General features: G+C 37.6%; 1 protein-coding gene across 5 annotated transcripts in view; it reads right to left on the bottom strand.

Moving 5' to 3' along the window:
* SERPINI1 (serpin family I member 1) overlaps nucleotides 1–20,423 on the bottom strand; it is a 77,034-nt gene that overhangs the window by 36,269 nt on the left and 20,342 nt on the right. Inside the window, exon 3 of one of the 5 annotated variants that reach the window (XM_059163549.1) lies at nucleotides 17,196–17,341. The exons of the other annotated variants lie outside the window; for them this stretch is intronic. The gene's annotated coding sequence lies outside the window, so the exon portion shown is untranslated. The remainder of the gene's footprint in view (nucleotides 1–17,195; nucleotides 17,342–20,423) is intronic. 5 annotated transcript variants of the gene reach the window in all.

Consider the following 20,423-nt stretch of genomic DNA (forward strand, 5'->3'; position numbering starts at 1 on the left):
GTTCTTCCTCTTAATGCATTCTCAAGGACTCTACCAGTGACATCCACCCATTCTCTGAAGCCCAGGTTACTGCCCTCTTCAATCCAACGGATGGATGCACAGCCTCCAGATGAATTGTTTTGATGTACTATTATGAATAGGTATCCCTATATTTATAAAACCTCACAATCTTCCTCATGCCTATAGAGTAAAGCCCCAAATCTTTAGTCTCACTTTACTGTGATCCAACATGTTTCTACCCACCACTCCCCTTCAGGGATTCTGCAATTCAAGCCAGACTCCTTTTTGCAATACATATCCCAGAATTTCTGTCTCCTGTTGCTGGCTTATATCATTCTCTCTCTGGAACTACTTCAACCTGGTTCCATATGTTCAAATCCTAACCACTCCTCAAGGTTCTGCTCCACTTCCATTTCCTTCATGAATACCCTCCTGGTTTTTCAGTTACAACAGCAATTTCCCCCTCCTCGGAAACGGTGGCACATTTTATCTCTACTTCTCCAACAGCACATACCACTGCTTCCTCATATTACAGATAATTCTGTGCCCGAGTCTTTTCCTCAGCTTTCTGAAGACACAGAAGTGCATTCCTCTTCATCTACTTTAAAATAATCAGCATAAGCACTTAATGCATTGCATATCATAGGAACCAAATATTTGTTGAATGCATATAGCTCGAGATGGAAAGGCTCACAAATGCTGCATAGAAGGCATAGCAAGAGAAGCTGCTGCTCTTCAATTCTCGAAGCTAATTTAATCTTAGCCCACAGGTAGTGGCTCATTTCCATTTTTTATTCCCTCTGATAAAGTGTTTCCTTATTGAGTCTGAGACCATCTTTCCCATGTGACAAAGTGGCACTGTCACCAATGCTGGCATCATGCAGCGGCTGGACACGGGATGCATTAAAAAACAAGGGCACCACCTTGAAAAATCACACAAGGTGCTACTCCAATGTTTCTGTATTAACATTACTCTACAAAATGCCAGGGCCCCACCGTCAATCATAATAATCAACACATTCTAGAATGAATTACTCTCACATGGAGCATGACTTTGTAGATGCATTATTTTCAAGCTACAGAATACGGTGCCTTTACATAAACACCAGGAGCCACAGTACCAGAATGGTGGGAGATTGTGCTCTTGTGCTAGAAAAGGCAGAGCTACAAATAAATTGCCATTAACTCTTGCATATCTCCTTTAGGTTGCCCGTGGTGGAATAGATCATAGGCATGCGTATATGTGTATCCTGCTTTGGCAAATACTACATTCAAAGAGGTCAGGAAATTAAATTTTTAATTGAGGTGTGAATGATCACAGAGTGGAAAGCTAGTACAGTAAGAAAGACATTAGGGGTGCCTGGCTGGCTCAGTTAAGTGTCTGTCTTTGGCTCAGGTCATGATCCTGGAGTCCTGGGATTGAGCTCCACTTTGGGCTTTCTGCTAGAAGACTGCTTCTCCCTCTTCCTTTGTCTGCTCCTCCTCCTCTTCCTCCACTTGTGCTCTCTTCCTCTCTCTCTGGCAATTAAATAAATAAAATCTTAAAAAAAACAAAAAAGACTGGTATTCATAAATGCAACTTGTTGCTTTTTTTGGATAACCCAATTGTTTGAAATGTAAAAAAAAAAAATTAAAAAAAAAGGTTTCATAATTGTGAATGAAATAAAAAAGAAAGTATTCTTTAGAAAGTGAAAAAAAAAAATGCTGAGGAAGATCCTTTCCCCAACAACAACAACAAAAAAAAACCTGAGCCATACAGAATAACTAAAGAAAAAAATGCCTAAAGCAAAGAACACTATCTTGAAGCACTCTAGTGTATTAATTCTCAGATTTTTGCATGTAGTTATTTTTTAATTGAGGGGACCAATATAAGGTTGTTAAGTTTTTATTATATTAAGTAAATACATTGGGATGGGGGCGAAACAGTTTAATGAAAATAATGTCTCTTACAATCACATAAATGAATGAACATTTCATCATGAAAAGAAGACAGTTCTTCAAAGTGGATATGTTTGAATTCATGGTTTCACTACTTTTACTTTCTTCTTTCTCCTGCCCCCCATGGGTTGGCACTGAGTGGTTGGAAACCACTGCTCTAAGTTTGGTTAATACTAGTTCACTTGGTGAAATTTGGAACAGGCTGGTCTCCAGACGTTTATTCTCTGATTTGCTAAGAGAAATGACTGACCTAGATTAGTAGCAGTGAAGCTGGAAAATTTGTCAAAGAATTTGTCACACACAAAAAAGGAATCATGACCAGGACACCTGGATGGCTTAGGTGGTTAAATGTCTGCTTTCAGCTCAGGTCATGATCCCAGGGTCTTGGAATCGAGCTCCACACTGGGCTTTTTGCTCAGCACGGAGTCCAATTTGGACCCTGCCTCTGCCCCTCCTCCCACTCATGCTCTCTCACTCTCTCAAATAAATAAATAAAATCTATTAAAAATTATTAAAATATATATATATATATATATATATATATATATATATATATGGAGTCATGGCCTTGTGAAACAAGCTGTATTCTAGCAACCTGTAATTTACCAAATTTGGTCAATCACAACATATGTTATGTACCTCTCCATCCCCAATTTTAACTCTCTAGAAATCAGAATAAATCTTATGATCAATGTCCAGAGAAATCAGTCGATCCTCAGAGATGTAAGCTGTGCCACTTCCTGTGGAAGCATCATAGCCTGGAAGAGAGTAAACTTTTGGCTATTTATTTATCCTTGTTTCCCCAGTTGCCTTATTTCATTGGTGCAGCCTCGCACAGTCGAATTTTTGCTTGAACTTAGACCCAGAATTGTCCTCAGTAGCACTGTATTGTATGTCAGCACTGAAAAGAAAAAGGGCCACGGAGCCAGCGAACAGAGGGGAGGATGTAAGTTGACCGTAAGTGATGCCAAGTATTTATCACTCGAGAAATGAACCAACCGATTCTCTTGTAACACGACAACCGAGTATTTTACAAAGGATCCACGAATATAAGACCCATGTATGTAAATGAATTTGTGCAAGGAGATGTATCTCTTGTCCTTGGGATATATACAAAAGAACCATCTGTTGGATGCCAAGCAGCACAATTAGAGGCAGAAGAATTTGCCAATCTCTCAATATAAATCACAGTGCTTTCAAAGCCAGGAAAGGTGAGTGATCCGTGCATGCTTTGTGAAGGACTATTACTCAGGAGCTAGGTTGCCAATAGCTTCCTGATAACTTTCAAATTAGCTGTGTGAAAGTGTGGAGGGGTATGGAGGTGGAGTAGTCAAATAATCAAATGGAGATGGAGAGAATACACCAGTGGTCTTTGAAATGCCTTAAGATTATATTTTCAATCACAAACATGCTAAAAGTTTTTATCAAAAAATGCATTATGAAAAGTAACATGTCATGTGCCTAATAAACAATGGCCAGAAGTGATTCAGAAGGATGTAAAGAAGGCTCCGACTTAAAATCTTAGTTATTACAGGCATAATATGCTAGTGTATAAATAAAGACACTCCATTGTGCTATATTTTAAAAAGAACTATACATTTTTCTTCTTAAAATGTCCTTTTTGCCTAAAAAGAAGATGCTACTTAAATTGAGATGTATTTTAAAACCAAGAGGCCAGAACTGAGGAGATAAAGCGCAGGAGGGTTAATTCTGTAATCACAATATCTATAAAATTAGGATTCTTCCATTTGCTCTTTCTTTTGCTTCTCCCCCCAGATATCTAGACCACTGTGATTCTTTCTATACTCTCTTACATTTTGCAAAAAACGCATCTTTATGTTCTTTTTCCTGTTCTATTGAATTAAGCAAAAAGGAAAAGTTATGGGTATCTTAAATAAGGAGTAAATGGCCAGGTAAATCAAAAGGACAGAACTATGGAGAAAGTAAGCTACAGATATGTAATGTACCAGAAAAAATTACAAAAGACTTGAAAATGGACCAAGATGATTACTAGATGTCTTCAATGAAAAACTATGAATTATCTAGAACATAATCTTCCAGGGTATCTGACTATGAGTTTTGGTTCCTTTGTCATCTTTGAACAACTTCACAGTTCTCTAAGTTAAAGATAATTGATAGTGATACAAATGATTCTTGTGTACAAAAATGTGCAGTGTACATGTATGATTGAATACAATTGATTCTTGCCCTGTGGATATTGACCAGTTCTGCATCTAGTAAGCAGATGTGTTTTAGTATTCCTCATGAGTTTACATATTCATCTGCTTTTTGGATTCTTTAATGAATTAATTTTAACAGCCTACTGATTCTCTCATTAGTTAATGAACTAAATAAAATCTTTGATATCTGTTCATTTTATATTTGTTTGAGAGTCAAGATTCTACCTTTTAGAAATAATTATCCTTTAACTAGTTTTAAAAATCCTTACAGTTAGAAATTTTTCTTTTAAAAAAATGGTTATTTTCATGGGATAATCTGGTAATCAGAGTAGGAAGGAATTAGAAAATATTAGTCTTTTCTTAATCACTGAATATTCCTTAATTGTTGGTTGAATTAGTACTGTATCACTGGTACTCCGAAATGATTTAGTAGACCTCTGTGGCTTGGAGCTGGCAGTGCTCCAAGTTTGAAATTCTTGGGTGTTTTGCATGCATCCAAGAGGAAGATTAGGCCTGGAAGAGTCTAGGGTGGTCTGCTCATTTAGGGACTAACCAGTCCCGGAAATGTTGAGAAACAACCAAGGGAAGATGTGCTAAAACTCCCCAGAATTTTTTAAACACTTTGGTAAATATAAATATATTAAGCCTGAATCCCTTAGCAGTAAGAGGGGGGCTAATTGGAATGAAGATGGACGTGACTCACAAGAGTTCGTTTCCTTGCTGATACCCAAGGCTTCCAAGGAGCTTTGGGGATTTTTGGTGCCAAACATCCTCCAAGAGGAGGAGATAAGGGTTATAAACTTTCAAGAACATTTCACAACAAAGATAACTTCTTGGGAAATTGTTTGGCCTAATGAATAGATGATGAATATGTAAGTCTCTAGTCAAACATTTTCCCATGTTAGGCTATAACAGATTTCTAAAATCAAAAACCAAAATACTCAATTATTTTGTGGCTTTCAAAAAGTTAGAAAAATGCAGTCCAGCAGAACTCTCTGCAATGACATAAACATTGCATATATGTACTCGTCCAATAAGGTAGCCATTTGTTACTTGTGGCTACTGGGTATTTGTAGTGTGGCCAATATACCTCAGAAACAAGTATTTTAATTTTATTTAATTTTAATTAATTTCAATAGCCATTTATGGCTTGTGGTTACCATATTTGACAATGGAGCACTAGAAGTAGGCCAAATAGATCAATTCTTCATAACCTTGGTTCTTGACCAACTACGAGTGTTTACAAACAAAAACAGGAAAATTAGTAGCATGAACTCCATAAAACATGTCTCCTTGCGCAAGACAAGATGTTTTATTTGTAAACACACTCTTTTTCTTCAAGAGATCTCAATTGATAAAGAGGCTCCATTTGGAATTCCAAAGGCTTTTGATTAAAGCAGGTGACCAACAAGCATCAGTAAGCTGGCAGATCCCAGCCCTGCTAGAAATGTGACTTGGGCTTTCCAAAAAGTGGTAATAAATAATTCCGTTTGGCACAAGCAGGGAGACTTTGTCCTTGCCAATGAATGACTTCCTTTGCAATACTGTCAGGAGAGCTAAACAAGGGACACACAAGCCCTGAGGCAAGATTCAGAGAGTAGTTTCAGAGAGATGGGTTAAAAAGTCATCATCAATCAAGGTCATGTGTGGCTCAAGGCCATTTTGGAACTAAGCCAGGCATTAATGGTCTTAGCTTACCCATTAATGCTTTAAGAAATCCCTGCTGATTGCTCTTACCCAGCCTATGGGCTTAGCTGTTTAAAAGACTGCAGAATGTTCCTGCTGGAAACACCTTGACCAGACCCTCATTTTATTGGTGAGGAAACAAAGTCATCTGTACCGAGCAATTTCTTGTACACCAAGGATGTTTAATGAGCTACTATAGATGCTTAAAAATATATAAACTTTAAATGTGAATGCAATACCTAGAATTTAATTTACTCACTCATTCATGCATTCAACCATTCATTCTTTCAGTAACTACTTATTCTTGACAACTACATATCAGGTCCTGTACTAGGTGCTAGGGATGCAGAAGATAACAGGGTGATGCAAGAGATATGCTTTTGTGATATTTTCCTTTATGTGTGAGATATATAGTCTTTTTTTTTTTTTTTTTTTAGATTTTTTATTTATTTGTCAGAGAGAGAGAGGGAGCGAGAGCAAGCACAGGCAGACAGAATGGGAGGCAGAGAGAGAGGGAGAAGCAGGCTCCCTGCCGAGCAAGGAGCCCGATGTGGGACTCGATCCCAGGACGCTGGGTTCATGACCTGAGCCGAAGGCAGCTGCTTAACCAACTGAGCCACCCAGGCGTCCCGAGATATATAGTCTTTACAGAGACTTCCAGCTTTTTATTCAGAACTTTAACAATATTGGAATTTCTAACTTCTCAATATTAAAATATTGCTTGTGTCATAAAGTTTTTAAAAGCTGGCTATGTCCCTGAAAATCTGAAAATACTCGATATAAGGTTGCTTCTCAATTACTTTGTCCATGGAGGGAGTATTAGCCTAAATTACCCTCCAATCATTTGCTAATCCTTGAATATATATTGAAGGGCTGGGAAAGGGGGTAAAATAGCCAGAGAAATTATTTAAAGAAAAAAATTCTCACAGAAAGACTTTTGAGCATTCAAAGCCAGTTTTAACCTATCTTGATAATGCAGAGTCAGAACTGTTAAGTACAGTATTATAATTTGATGATACCTAACAGAGGACAGTAGTAGTTAGGGCTGTTGGCCATACACATGAAATAGCCCAAATACAAGGCACTTATATTTATATTAACTTATATTTGGTTCTATTTATAGTGTTTCTTTCTTGTCTTTCTTGTTTGAATTCTCCATCTCTTGCCACTATTTTACTGTCTTAGCTTTAAGAGCCTTCCCAGCTCTTGTTATTTTTCTCTTTTAGCTTTAACCTCTTTATTTTATAAGATTATATGTGAGGGTTTGAGGACATCCCTAAACTCCCCAGAGGTAAAATGCTTAGTTTCACTTTGCCTCGGTGTCTGTTGAGACCACACAAAGCTATTTTCTTATCTTGGCTAATAACGATAATATTCCCAAAACCCAAGGGCTCTTTTAGTAAAATGGTGTAAGCTCATTTTCTTTTTATTTCTTTTTTCCTTCCTTCCTTCCTTCCTTCCTTCCTTCCTTCCTTCCTTCTTTCTTTCTAGATTTTGTTTATTTGAGAGAAGGAGAGAGAGAGAGTGTGAGAGAGCACGAGTCAGGTGAGGGGCAGAGGTAGAAGCAGACTCCCCAGAGCCCAGAATGGAGCGCTATCCCAGGACCTGGAGATCATGACCTGAGCCAAAGGCAGATGCTTAACTGGCTGAGCCATCGAGGTGCCTGTACACTCATAGGTTTCTGACACCAAGATGATTATAGAAGGATATTAACATTAGGCTGAATTTTGTGAAATTGCCATTTTTATAAGCCAAAGTGGTCAAATATTGGCATGTTCATATGCTTCAACCTACTATTTAGTGAGAATTTACTGTGTCTTAGGCTAAAGATTAGAACTTTTGTATGCTGTTTTGCTACATTTTATTTCATACAGAATTTTTAGTTTTGAAAAGTCATCATATCTCACATTTTTAAGATGCATACTAGTTTAGAAGTCTGGAAAAAATTTATTATGATTTCCTTTTAGAATTCTTTTCACTTTGTACTAGAAATGCTAAAACGGACAAAAAGAACTCTCTGACACAAAACACCAACCTAAATTAGGTGGCTCTTTAAAAGAAAAAAAAAATACTTGTGACTTACTGTACCCTGGGGAAATTAAGTCACCTACATTATTTTCTAGACAGTCTTTTGCAGGACTACTATGGGGAAAATAAAAGTGAGAAAGAATGTGTCAAAAAATAATTTTATTGCTTTGTTTTTTAATACTCCTATAAATGAAAATATAAAATCATCTTGTTACTGACTAATGTTATATTAATGTTACCTGAAAACATCCACCTGTTAACTCTATTTATAAACCTGTCATACACATTGTAATAGGGGGATTTCTAAAAAAAAGTTTGGTTTCCTCTTCCTGTTCATCACTGTCAAATGTCTGAAAAGGCAACTTGTAATTTTTATTGCAGAGTGTGGGCAAACAAGTAAAACATTAAGAAGATATAAAAAGTCTCCATGAAAGTGTTCTGGTTATACTTCCCTGTAATTTTCAGAACCACATTCAAAATAAAGTAACAGCTTTAGGAAGTGTGTAGAAAGATGAATTAAGGAAATAAGCCAATGTTAATGTCAGATAGGAAAAAAAGAGAGAGAGAGAGAAGAAAAAGAAATTTCAGGAGATAGTGTACTTCTCCACAAAGCAGGCTCAAGCAATCTAACTAGTATTCAACCCCTCTCATTTTCAGAGATCTGGAGAGACATGGATGTAATTATTTCCTTCTGAATCTCTTCTAAGTTTAGTCATCCTCACTGACAGGAAACTGTCCCTTATCAAGCTCTTTACACAGCTAACTCAAGACTTTTTTCCTATGGTTGGGGGGGTGGGTAAAATGGGAGGGATATTTTATGGATCTTCTGCTGAGCACCAGTGCTCACTACCCTGGCACCTGGCGGGGATGTGTCGCTGTCCTTAGTTAACCACGGGAAGATTGCAGGGGCGTCGTGGTGAAATGAAGGCGAGGATGTCGGCTTTTCACTTTATTCACTTGGGGGCCGCTTCTTCCATGTCTTAAGGATTATTGAAATTTAAAGTTAGGTGTGTCAGAGAAATTTCAGAGAATATTTTTAGGACTCCAAGATAATGTGTCAGGGTCTTTCTTGCAAATGGCTTGTCCATAAGTAAGTTAGAATAAAATAAAATCATTCTCTCAAGCTGACTTTTTAAAAAATATATACAGATAATTGACCCTGCAGAGAATGACTGAAGGGTGGGGATTAGGTTGGTATGAGCCTCGTAGATTTTACAGTGAAACAGGTCTATAGATAAAGCTTTTAAAACCACAGTTACAGTCCCAATAAGAAAAACAATGAGGGTCAAAGCTCAACCTCAGTTAAGCTCAAGAGAGGCTACTCAAACAGGATGGGATATGCTGTCATATTTTCTCATTTCAAGTATAGCCTGAGAATCTACAAGTGAGAGTCTAGGAGCTTGAAGACTAGGGAACTGTTAATAAAATTCAGGAATATGCTAGGAATAACTAAGTTTCAAAATGAAAAGAAATTCTTCCTATAAAATAGAGGCTCTTAACCTCAGTTTTCTCCCCAGATACCAATTAATTCAGGGACTTCTAGAGGTTAGAGCATATAATGGACTAGCCATCTATACATAATTGCTAGTCATCTAAACATACTGACACAAAATTATTACCAATCCTCATAACAAGGTAACCTGGAAGGTAACCTCATTTTGCAGATTAAGAAACTGAAACATGGTCAGTTTAAGATATTTTACCATGTTCACATGGCTTACTAAGGAATGTAAAGGGAATCTGAGCTTCTATTTGAAGACTTCAACTCCCACTCTACTTTTTAAAAAAGATTTTATTTATTTATTTGAGAGAAGAGAGAGCAGGGGAGGGGCAGAGGGTGAGGGAGAAGGACAATCCATTTCTGTGTTGAGCTGGAGCCCGATGTGGGACTCAGTCTTGGGACCCTGAGATCATGACCTGATCCAAAATCAAGAGCTGACTGCTTACACAACTGAGCCACCCAGGTGCCCCCCATCCCAGTCCAATGTATTTTTACTATGCATTGCTGCACCAGTTGAATGGGATTTAGAGGTCACTTGGTCTACTTCTCGAGTTGAATGCAGGAATTCCCTCTGCAAGACTAACTCTGCTTAAATTCCTTGTGTGTGCGTCAGCTTTGTGTTTGCGTGTGTATGTGTATGTGTATGAGAGATATCTCAGTGTTTGATTGGCTTCCATGATGGTAAGGTAGCTCATAATGTTTAGATGAAATCTCACTCCTTTTAACCTATTGACCCTATGTTTGCCAAATAATGCTACAACTGGCTTTAGGTATAAAATATATTAATTAGGATCTTAACTTGCTATATAGTACATTACAATCCTTCAACTTTTTTTAATTAAAAAAAGCTAAATTGGTAAAACATTCATAGGCAACAAAATTCAAAAGATATCAAAAGGCTTATAATGAAGACCCACTATCTCCTATCCCCTAGTCAGCCAGTATCTCTTGGTGGAAGCAACAAATGTTATCATCCACAGAAATCTTAAATATATACAGTATATATATTTTCCCCTTTTCCTTCTTACAGAAGTAATAACATAATAAACTTCCTTTACACAGTGGTTGGGAACCTCACTTTTTCATTTAGCAACATATCTTGAAAACTATTTGCTGTCATACATAAAGAGCATCCTCATTTTATTTACTTATACTTTTAGCAGCGTCACAGCATTTTACTGTATGGATACACCATAATTTACTCAGCCGCCTACCAATGGGAATTTAGATTACTGCAATCTTTTGCTATTACAAATAATGAGGTATTGGCTAATTTCAGAAATATATCATTTCACAGGTGTGCAATTATCTCCGCAGGGTAAGTTCCTTGAAGTTAAATTGCAGGTCAAAAGGCACAGGTATTTGTAATTTTGATAAATATTGCCTAACTGCCCTCCATCAAAGTTTTATGATTAAAAGCCCAGGAATATACTTAGAAAGAAAGAAGAAAGACCTATACAAAAGAAAAATTGAAATACTGCTAAGAAATAGAAAAAAAAAACTAGAATGTTTCATCTTTTATGTAACACTCTTCCTAAAATAAGGACAGATGAACATGTTAAACAACACCATAGGGGTACAGTCAGCAAGATCCAGGCCATGGGAAAGTCCACAGTACAATAGATTCAGTCTCAACAAATAAAATACAGGAGTAAGGGGCAGGGAGAGCTGGGGAGGCAGGAAGCCAGTGGCTTCAAAGAGACATATGAATAGATTGCAATGCCTGGTCTTCATTTGGATGCTGGTTGAAATAAACTAACTTTAAAAATCATATATTGTATTGTAAGACAATGGGGGAAATGATTAGGATAAATGGAAATGGACACCTTATTGTTAGATAGGAATATTCAAGATCATAAAGATATTACTCTATATATTTAGTGCAATTTCAATAAAAATAGCAACCTTTAAAAATTAGACAAGCTATTCTAAAATTCACAAAAAATTACACAAGAATAACAAAAAAAAATTCTGGGAAAAAATTAACAGTGATGAGATACTAAAATGCACTTAAAAACAATAAACAATAATAATGAGAAGAGGGTGTTGAGAAATATAATGTAGTATATGATAAAACTTGGCATGTCCAATCAGTGGAATAAGAGATCATTTAGTAAGTACTAACGTGTTAAAAGAACACACTATATATTTAAAAATAAAGAAGATAAGTACTTTGCACTTTAAATCAAAATAAATACTAGATAGTCAAACTTTAAAAGTGAAAATTGAAGCTTTGAAATTCCAAGGAGAAATCCTGGGAACTTACAAATACATTCATATATAAGTACACACAGATACACATATATTTTCCATACATAAAACATGTATATATTCACATGTGTATATATGTTACATCTGTGTATATTATGTATATATATATGTGTATATGTACTGTTTTAAAGAAGTGTTATACACACACAGTGTTGTATTAGAAAAGGCCTAAGTGTGGCAAAGACTGGGAGCCATTAAAGAAAAAAGTAATATGACTATAGGCAAAAATAAAAAGTCTTTACAGCAAAACCACATGAGTGAAGTCAAAGGCAAGTAGCAAAGTAAAATCTTAAATTTAAAATAAAGTGAAACTTTCCTACTTCATATAAGACCTCTATAAACCGATAAAACAACAAAAGTTCTATAGAAAATTAGGCAAAGGACATGAATAGATCTTTCACCTAAAAGATACTTAAAATGCTCTTAAACGCAGAAAAATATGGTCAAAGTTTTTGATTATTATTTAAAAGTAAAACTACACTGAGTTACCATTCATTACATATCGGATTAGTAAAAGTAATATTAAGGCCTTACCCCTAAAAATTTAAGAATGACCCTAAGGTCATCTGACTTGTAGGAAAAAAATGGTTGGGGCAAAAAAGCAGTAACCTCTCAGAAATTCTAGAATACTCCAGTAATCTGTAGGATTGGCATTACGGTTCTATCTCAGACAAAGTTTACAGCATCAGATGATCTCTCTAATCCAGAATGCGATGGAAAAACTAGAACAAATAAAATCTTTAAGTTTTTAAAAATAGTCAAAAATAAAAATCCATAAAAAAATAAAAAATTAAAAAAATCCATAAAAATACACATTTTTGTATTGAAGCTTATATACTTTTACTCAGCAGGGCATTCCTTGATCCCTACTCCAGAACGCTTATTTTTATTCTAAATACAATCCTAACAGTAATGTTTGTTTTGATTTGCTTCCCCATCTTTAGCAATTAAAAGGAAAAAAAAATAGAGTAAAAGGCTGCTGGAAACAGGCCTTTGGTCTTTAGGAAGAAGCCACAAAAGATGTTGTTCTACAGTCAATGAAAGCCTATGCAGATCTGATAAAGACTTAAACCCTAGGACGATTTACTATAGGCACATTTCCTGTGAGAATCATGGCATTGCTGCAGCACTCAGTGTAAGATATTCATGAGGATGCCCTTCAGCCATCTCAAAAATAATTCTTTCTCTGTTCAGTACATCCCTCCGTAGGGGATGTCTGATGTATGTCTGATAAACTACCATAAACCATCAGAAACAAAATATTGGGATATTTACTGAGATCCATTTCATTTGTCTGGAAAACTCAATTGCACAGAAAAACAAATTTCTCCTGAGACAGAACTAACCATGATATGACTGTAGTTTAAAAGACAAATAATAAATTGTCACTGGTGTGCTTTTGTTTTTCAACCCACAGGTCAGATTTTCCAGGCTTCAATAATTCTGAATTGAATAAAACCTAACTTACCTTGTGATTACTTACCAAGGAATAGTTCTGTGGCTTTATGACCTTATCACAGAACACGTCGCATTTCAAAATTACTTGCCTTAATGTAATTATGTTAATGAAATGAAATTAGGCTCATATTTGAATCTGCATGGCTTAGTAACGGCAGCAGTCAGAATCATCTTTTGATGGCTCCTTGCAATGTCTGTGGCAGAAAGGCTCTCTCTTCAATTTTCTTGTGGGGTTATGCTTCTCTTTGATGTTCCTCACTTTTTAGCAATGAACATGGATGGCATTTTAACACTTCTCAGGTATTTTTTGCAACGAAGTTACTCTACTAGGCAACAAAAGGTGTCCTCGCAGGGACCAGTTACCTTAAGACTGAGAATCTCGTAGGATTAGATAGTGTGTGTGTGTGTGTGTGTGTGTGTGTGTGTGTGTGTAGCCTCTAAGGATCATTAATATCATTAATGTGAGGCAAAAGTCCCAGACTAAATGGCTTCTGGGGAAGCATAATTTATTCAGAATGACATGACTCTAAAATGTTTTTATAACCTAGTATTAAAAAGGGAGCTAATAAAACTATTTCTCTAAATCAGCACTTCCCAGTGTGTGGTTGGGGGACTTTCCAGTCGGAATTTCCCGGGAGAGGAGGAAAAGCCCAGGCTAGGGGACCACATCACTAACGTCTTGAATCAAAAATTCTAGCGCCATTTTTTTCAAGAGATATTTCAGGGGACTGTTTGATGTACTCAAGTGTGAAAATCAAGTTGGTAAGATACCAACGAGGATATGTCTGTCAGTGGAAGTGAGGTGCAAAGGGTTTGGAGGTGAGAGGAACAGAGGAGGAGGAAATAGTGGAGGGCTGATGACGAGGTACTTCACAAATTCCTTCATTTATTCCTTTACAAGGTGATGGGCTATGTTCATGTCTGTTGCTAGGATGATGGTTGAATATCTTGAATATTGACCTCCTCTCCAGACAGCAAACTCCATGAGGGCGAAATCACATCTGTCTCCCGGGAGACTATACCCGCCTCGTGCATTGCTTTGTCTGCTCTCAATATCTGCTGAGTGGATGATTTAGGAATAGTATCTCCGCACACAGAGGAGCAAACTGAGACTCAGAGAAGGCAGGTAGCCTAAGACCATCCTGTTTGCAGTGAGTAGAAACTCAGGACTATCGCTTCTTGGCCTTTTGGCTAAGATCAAGTGTAGAAACTCAGGGCTACTATCAAAGCCCAGGAGGCTTTCCCTCAACAGTCTCACCTGTGGGTCATTGGATTGTTTGTAAAGGAGACCTATATCAACATAGCCTTTTGACGCTCAAATCCTCAAAAATCCCTGTAATGGAGTTTATTTAGAAAATATAATAAGTTATATAGTATTTTAGAATGTGATAAATATCTTGGTGTGGGGGGGGTGGGGACAACTCAGTACAAGGGAATAAGAGAGTGAGAGGCTGACAAGGCATATTGCAGTTTTATTTTATTTTTTTATTAGTTTCAGAGGTAGAATTTAGTGATTCATCAGTTGCATATGGTACCCAGTGCTCATTACATTTAATGCCCATCGCTGAATTAGCCCTCCCCTAGCCCATCTCTGCTCCTGCAACCCTCAGTTTGTTTCCTAGAGTTCAGCATTTCTTATAGTTTGCCTCCTTATTTTCATCTTATATTATTTTGTAGTTTTAAATAAAAAAGCTGAGGAAAGCTTCACTGATTAGCTGATTTCTGGACAAAGCCTTCAAGGAAGCCCCTTCAAGCCCCTGATAACTAGAGCCAGAGGCCAGGGATTAGCAAGAGCACATGCCTGAGGAAGGAGTGTGTCTGTATGATCCCAAGATTAGCAAGAAGCCAACTCAGGCAGAATGGAGAGGGTGAGGAGGAGTGCGGGCGGCTACGGAGGAATGGGAAGAGAGGGTCTAGGAACTGAGCAAAGACAGCCCCTTTGAAGAACAGAGAAATCCAGCAATAGCTGGATGGAGAAGACACCTTGCTTGTTTGAAGTACAAGAGAAAACAGGATGCTGGTTTCCTAGTAGCAATGCTCCAAGAGATGGGGGATTGATGATTTCAGGAGAGGGAACTGCAGAAGTGGTGCTTCAAAGAGAGAGGATAAGCACCTGTGTCCAGGTAGGGGGTGGCCTTGCCTAGAAGCTCAGGGCAAAAGTATGTGGGCACAGATGCTTTTAGTTGGGGAGCTATGGTAGCAGGAGACTGGAAGATTTTTTTTTTTTTTTTTTTAAGATTTTATTTATTTATTTGACAGAGAAATCACAAGTAGATGGAGAGGCAGACAGAGAGAGAGAGGGAAGCAGGCTCCCCGCTGAGCAGAGAGCCCGATGCGGGACTCGATCCCAGGACTCTGAGATCATGACCTGAGCCGAAGGCAGCGGCTTAACCCACTGAGCCACCCAGGCGCCCCGAGACTGGAAGATTTTTAATGGCTTCCCTTTTTTCCATGATACGGGATGCAAGGTCATTAGCTGTGAACAAGCCGGGGAGCAGGTGCTAGAGAATCTGCCTTCAGAACATTTTTCACTGCATTTACTCATATATAAGAACTGAACTTGGTATTTCTGCTTAAACATATGGAAATATCTTATGCACATACTCTTGCCAAAGCAGCGTTACTCATCTTTGGTTAGAATTAGCTTGGAAAGTAAACTGTGCAAGTAATGAATTTTGAAAAATAAATTAATACAGATTGAAAACCTTCTTCTCTGCTCCCACTTGTACTGTAAATTTATTCTCTCAAAATTATTTCATGTTCTGAATGTCATTGAGGAATTTAGTAGATCGCTGAGCTGCACCCCACAAGTGGGTTTCTAACCATAATTTAATTGGAAGGGTTGTAACAAAGTTTCACCATATGGGACTGCCAGATGTAATCAATGCAATATAAGTTTGACGAAGGCATTATTGAGTGTGTCTAAGCACATTTTATAAGCAATGAAAGCTATCATTTATGCAACAGAAATCACTCTAATGTCTTATGAAATTAGAACATCAGTAGAATATGTAAGTGTTAGAGGGTTAATGTAGATCAAGTAATTTTGGCTGTAAGATAACACACTATTTAAAGACAAACATAAGTCAGATAATACAGGTATTACTCACCCTTCCTCCACCCTAACACATCAGTCAAATTTGTAGGCTAACATGGCTTAAAGCTTTTATACTAATACAGTTAATGATACACTTGGAAGCTGATACAATTGGGACTTTAATTTTATTAAACAGAGAATCTGGGCAAATTACTCATTCATTAAGTAGAGGCCCACAAAGTTTTTAATCTGGGGCCAATTAATAGTTTAACACGCTGAAATGGCCAGCCTTGAACTTTTTGTTTGTTATTTGGATTTTTCCAGACCTAAAGGTATTGCAAATCAGTGGCTAATCCTGCAATGAATAAACATAACAAAATTGTGATCCCGAAAGTCTATCACTCAAATTCCTGAAGGCAGGCTCAGAACGAAAAGAAAATCACACCTGAGGAAACCACAAAAGCAGCATTGTTTTTCCCTGTTCGGGGTTAGGCTGAAGAGGGCTCTTGTACAAGCAAAGAGTTCATCTGTACTAATCGTGTCTCGGGAGCTGTACTGGTATTAAATATTGCTAAAATACAGATGCATATATCCCATATGCTATCAAAACCATGGCACTCCAAAGCTAAAGATTCAAGACTACCCACCATTCAGAGATTAATCATCTGGTATTCTCCCTGACGTTGGCCACTGTTATTTGTCGAACTGTGGTGAATACAACATAAATGTTAACACCTTAAATCATCATGATGTTGAAATCATCCCCTGCACAGGCTAACAAGAACACATGGTGTGAAACCAAAGATGGAAAGGCAAATTCAGATCCTTTGAACTGTATAACCTTTGGTCAGATTAGATAAATACCGGAGAGATGTTCCACTTCAATAATCCATACGGTTAAAGCAGATTAAGGATTTTAAAGCAGTCAAGACCACACGTGTGCGAGCTCAGACACGCATGTGCACACACACACACACACACACACACACACACTACACAAATTAGAGCAAGGCTACCCGAATTGAAGAATCTCCTGTTGCCAGTGTATGAATTTTCAACCTAGGAATAGTGTGGAAGGACTGGAGGCCTGACTTATCCTCTGGTCAGTTGCCTTCACAGCCTTGGTGTCAGGAGAGCTTATGACAAGTTGCAAAGCCAGGTAGGTGCATCTTCTCTTGACTTTAGTTTTCTAGCTAGTGGCTGGCTCTTCTCCCTCCAGAACCATTATAACATTAGTAAGACCTGATGGATGGCACCACACAGAGGAATTGATGAGTGTAGCCAGCTGGACTACAGAGATATTCGGGCAGCAAGAATAATTTAAGCTTGCCAGTGAAGCACAATGTAAGTAGATTCTAAAACAACCCCCAGAGCAAAGTTAATATGAAAAATTAAAGTTTACTTTTCAATAGTCTGTACGTCGCCTTTCACTGGTGCATGGGGACTAAATGTTTACAGAGAAGTAATAAATGGGCCCTTGAGGATGCTGGGGTTCAAGACCAATTCTGTTGTACTTGCTGCATCTTTGAAGGCTGAGTTGTTACGGTTCCTGCTTAGAATGGTATTTCTAGCCCTCTCCCCCGGTTAACTTCTATTGCTTCTTCATAACTATCTCACTGCAGCTGGCCCCAGAAAGTCATTTCCACTTTTGTAAGCATAGTCCTTCCTCAGTGCAGAGTTCTGACTAGAGGATTCTAAACAAATGTCTGTCAGATGAAAGAGAGTAACAGAGAAATAGCTATGTTTGAGGGATATGAATGAAAAGAAACTGGATTAAGAATGGGAAGCGTGAACTTAAGTTCTAACTACCACTAATTAAACAGCAAAACTTTTCCTTTTGCTGTTTCCAAGTCTACTGAGTGGGAATAATAACAATGCCTCTTCCACCTCCTTTGTGAAGTGGTTATGAGAACAAAGGGGCAACAGTGGGAAAAATGGGATCTAACAGAAACCTGGTTTCATAATGGGCAGCCTTAGGCAAATCAATGAAATGGCTGGCACGAATTTCCTATGTCAGGTGTGGATCAAAAAACTTCCCTATCTCTTAGGCTTCTTTTATAAAGGTCTATCCAAATAACAGAAAGTATGACTGCCTTTTTATTTACTTTAAAGAATACTTTTGAACTTTAATTTGAAATAATTTTAGACTTACAAAGACATTGAAAAAAAGTAGAGTTCCCATAAAGCCTTTACCTAGTTTACCTAGTTTCCCCAAATGTTAAGATCTTACTTATAACCGATACACAATCATCAAAACCAGGAGATTAACTTTGATATGTTACTATGAACTGATGTATAAACATTATTTAAATTTTTCCAATTATTGCACTTCATTTTTCTGGTCCTGGATTCTATCCAGGGTCTCATACTGCATTTAGTGGTTATGTCTCCTTAGTCTCTCCCTCCTTCCCTTCCCACCTTCTATCCTTTCTTTCTTACTTATTTATTTTAGAGAGAGAGGGCATGCATGCACTTAGTGGGTGGTGGGGTGGGGGTAGTGGAAGAGGGAGAGCAATAGTCCCAAGCAGGATCCATTCCCAGCGCAGAGCCTGATGCAGGGCTCAATCTCATGACCCTGAGATCATGCACTGGGCCAAAATCAAGAGTCGGACACATAAGCAACTAAGCCACCCAGGCACCCCGTCTCCTCCAAAAAAAAATTTTTTTTTTGAAGATTTTATTTATTTGACAGACAGAGAGGGAGAGGGAACACAATCACAGGGAGTGGGAGAGGGGGAAGCAGGCTTCCCACTGAGCAGGGAGTCTGATGCGGGGCTCGATCCCAGGCCCCGAGATCATGATCTGAGCCGAAGGCAAAGGCTTTAACCCACTGAGCCACCCAGGCACCCCTCCTCCAAATTTTTATAAACTATCCTGTGGGTAGATATATTAAGACTGCAAATATCCTATTTCTCAACATGTTTTTGGCCACTAATTTTCACATCCATTATTATTCTTATCTGTAACAATTAACAGGTTGTTTGCGAAATGGTGATTTTTCTACTTCCATAATTCTTTGTACATTCATTAATTGGAATTCTCCTGTAAGAAAGAGCTATCCCTTTTCTCTCATTTTACTTATATATTCAAATTACTTATTTGTATCAGTATGGATTCATAGGTCTTTATTTTATTCCATGGGTTATTATAGTCCATCACTATCATTATTTACTTTATTTCTCATATTTTCCTAGATTTGCTATGGCCTTTTTAGATGGCTCAACTCACACAGATCAATGCCTTGCTAAAAATCAATCTACCCCAAGAAATGCCTGTTTGGAGATGTGGCATTTGTGAAAAAATTAAAATGTATAGCTGAAAAAAAAAACGGTCTGAGTTATCAAGGACACAGGGATCCAGATGCTACCAGTGACAAAAATAAAGATGAAAGACCTATAAGGATACAGAGGTTCAGGCTACTAAATATCCTACACATTTGTACTCCAGCTGGTGACTTATCCATCTGCCAAATGGCAAGAAGGGTGTGTTCAGATAATTATATCCCCTCTTCATCTGAATATACAGAGGCTGTCAAGAAGTATTAAAAGATCAATAACTGTTATCTTACAGTGTGTATGTGTGAGTGTGTGTGTGTGTGAGAGAGATTATTACCAGTTTAGGCCACTTTAATGCAAACTTTTTGAAAACAGATAAAGCCAGTCTTGAGTATGATTTGTCTAACATAAATCCCTGACCATGTTTGTTCATAGTTACTTATTAATTCATCACACAGACTTATACTTTAATGTTTAGTATGTCCCTAGGACTGTGCAAACACCATGGATATAAGCAACAATTACATACTGTCTTTAGTGACCTTTAAGTTCAGTGGAACTGAGGTCCTTTCAAAAAGCTGTGATATTCCAGGTGGTCCTAGAGAGAGCTCTTGGCTTTATCAGTAAAACAGGAGGGTTAGTCTTTGATCTTTAAGATTCTTTTCAGCAGTAAAGTCATCTGATACTGTGATTCACTAACTTCATTATTTTAAAAAATTGCTGTTTAATGTGCCTTTCTCTCAAAATATCCCAATCAGTAATAGATGCACTCTTCTTTTTAATAAATCCTTTGTAGCTGTTTAAATACTTACTGAGTCTCACAGAGCTGATCCCCTGTGGGTGGAAAACCTCATTTACATACGGCCCTGGACTCTATTTTTCACACAGAGGCCCAGACTTGTGACATGAAAAAAGTCAGTGGAGACCCAGAATACATTATTTTTAAAGTCAGAGGCAGTTGGTTGCATATTGCAGTTACTTAGTTTTCTTCCTTTGATTAATGGAAATCAAATAGCTAATCTAAATAATTATAGTGGTAGACTAGAAAT

The sequence above is a fragment of the Mustela lutreola genome, chromosome 2 (assembly GCF_030435805.1).
Source record: "Mustela lutreola isolate mMusLut2 chromosome 2, mMusLut2.pri, whole genome shotgun sequence".
Taxonomy (NCBI): Eukaryota; Metazoa; Chordata; class Mammalia; order Carnivora; family Mustelidae; genus Mustela; species Mustela lutreola.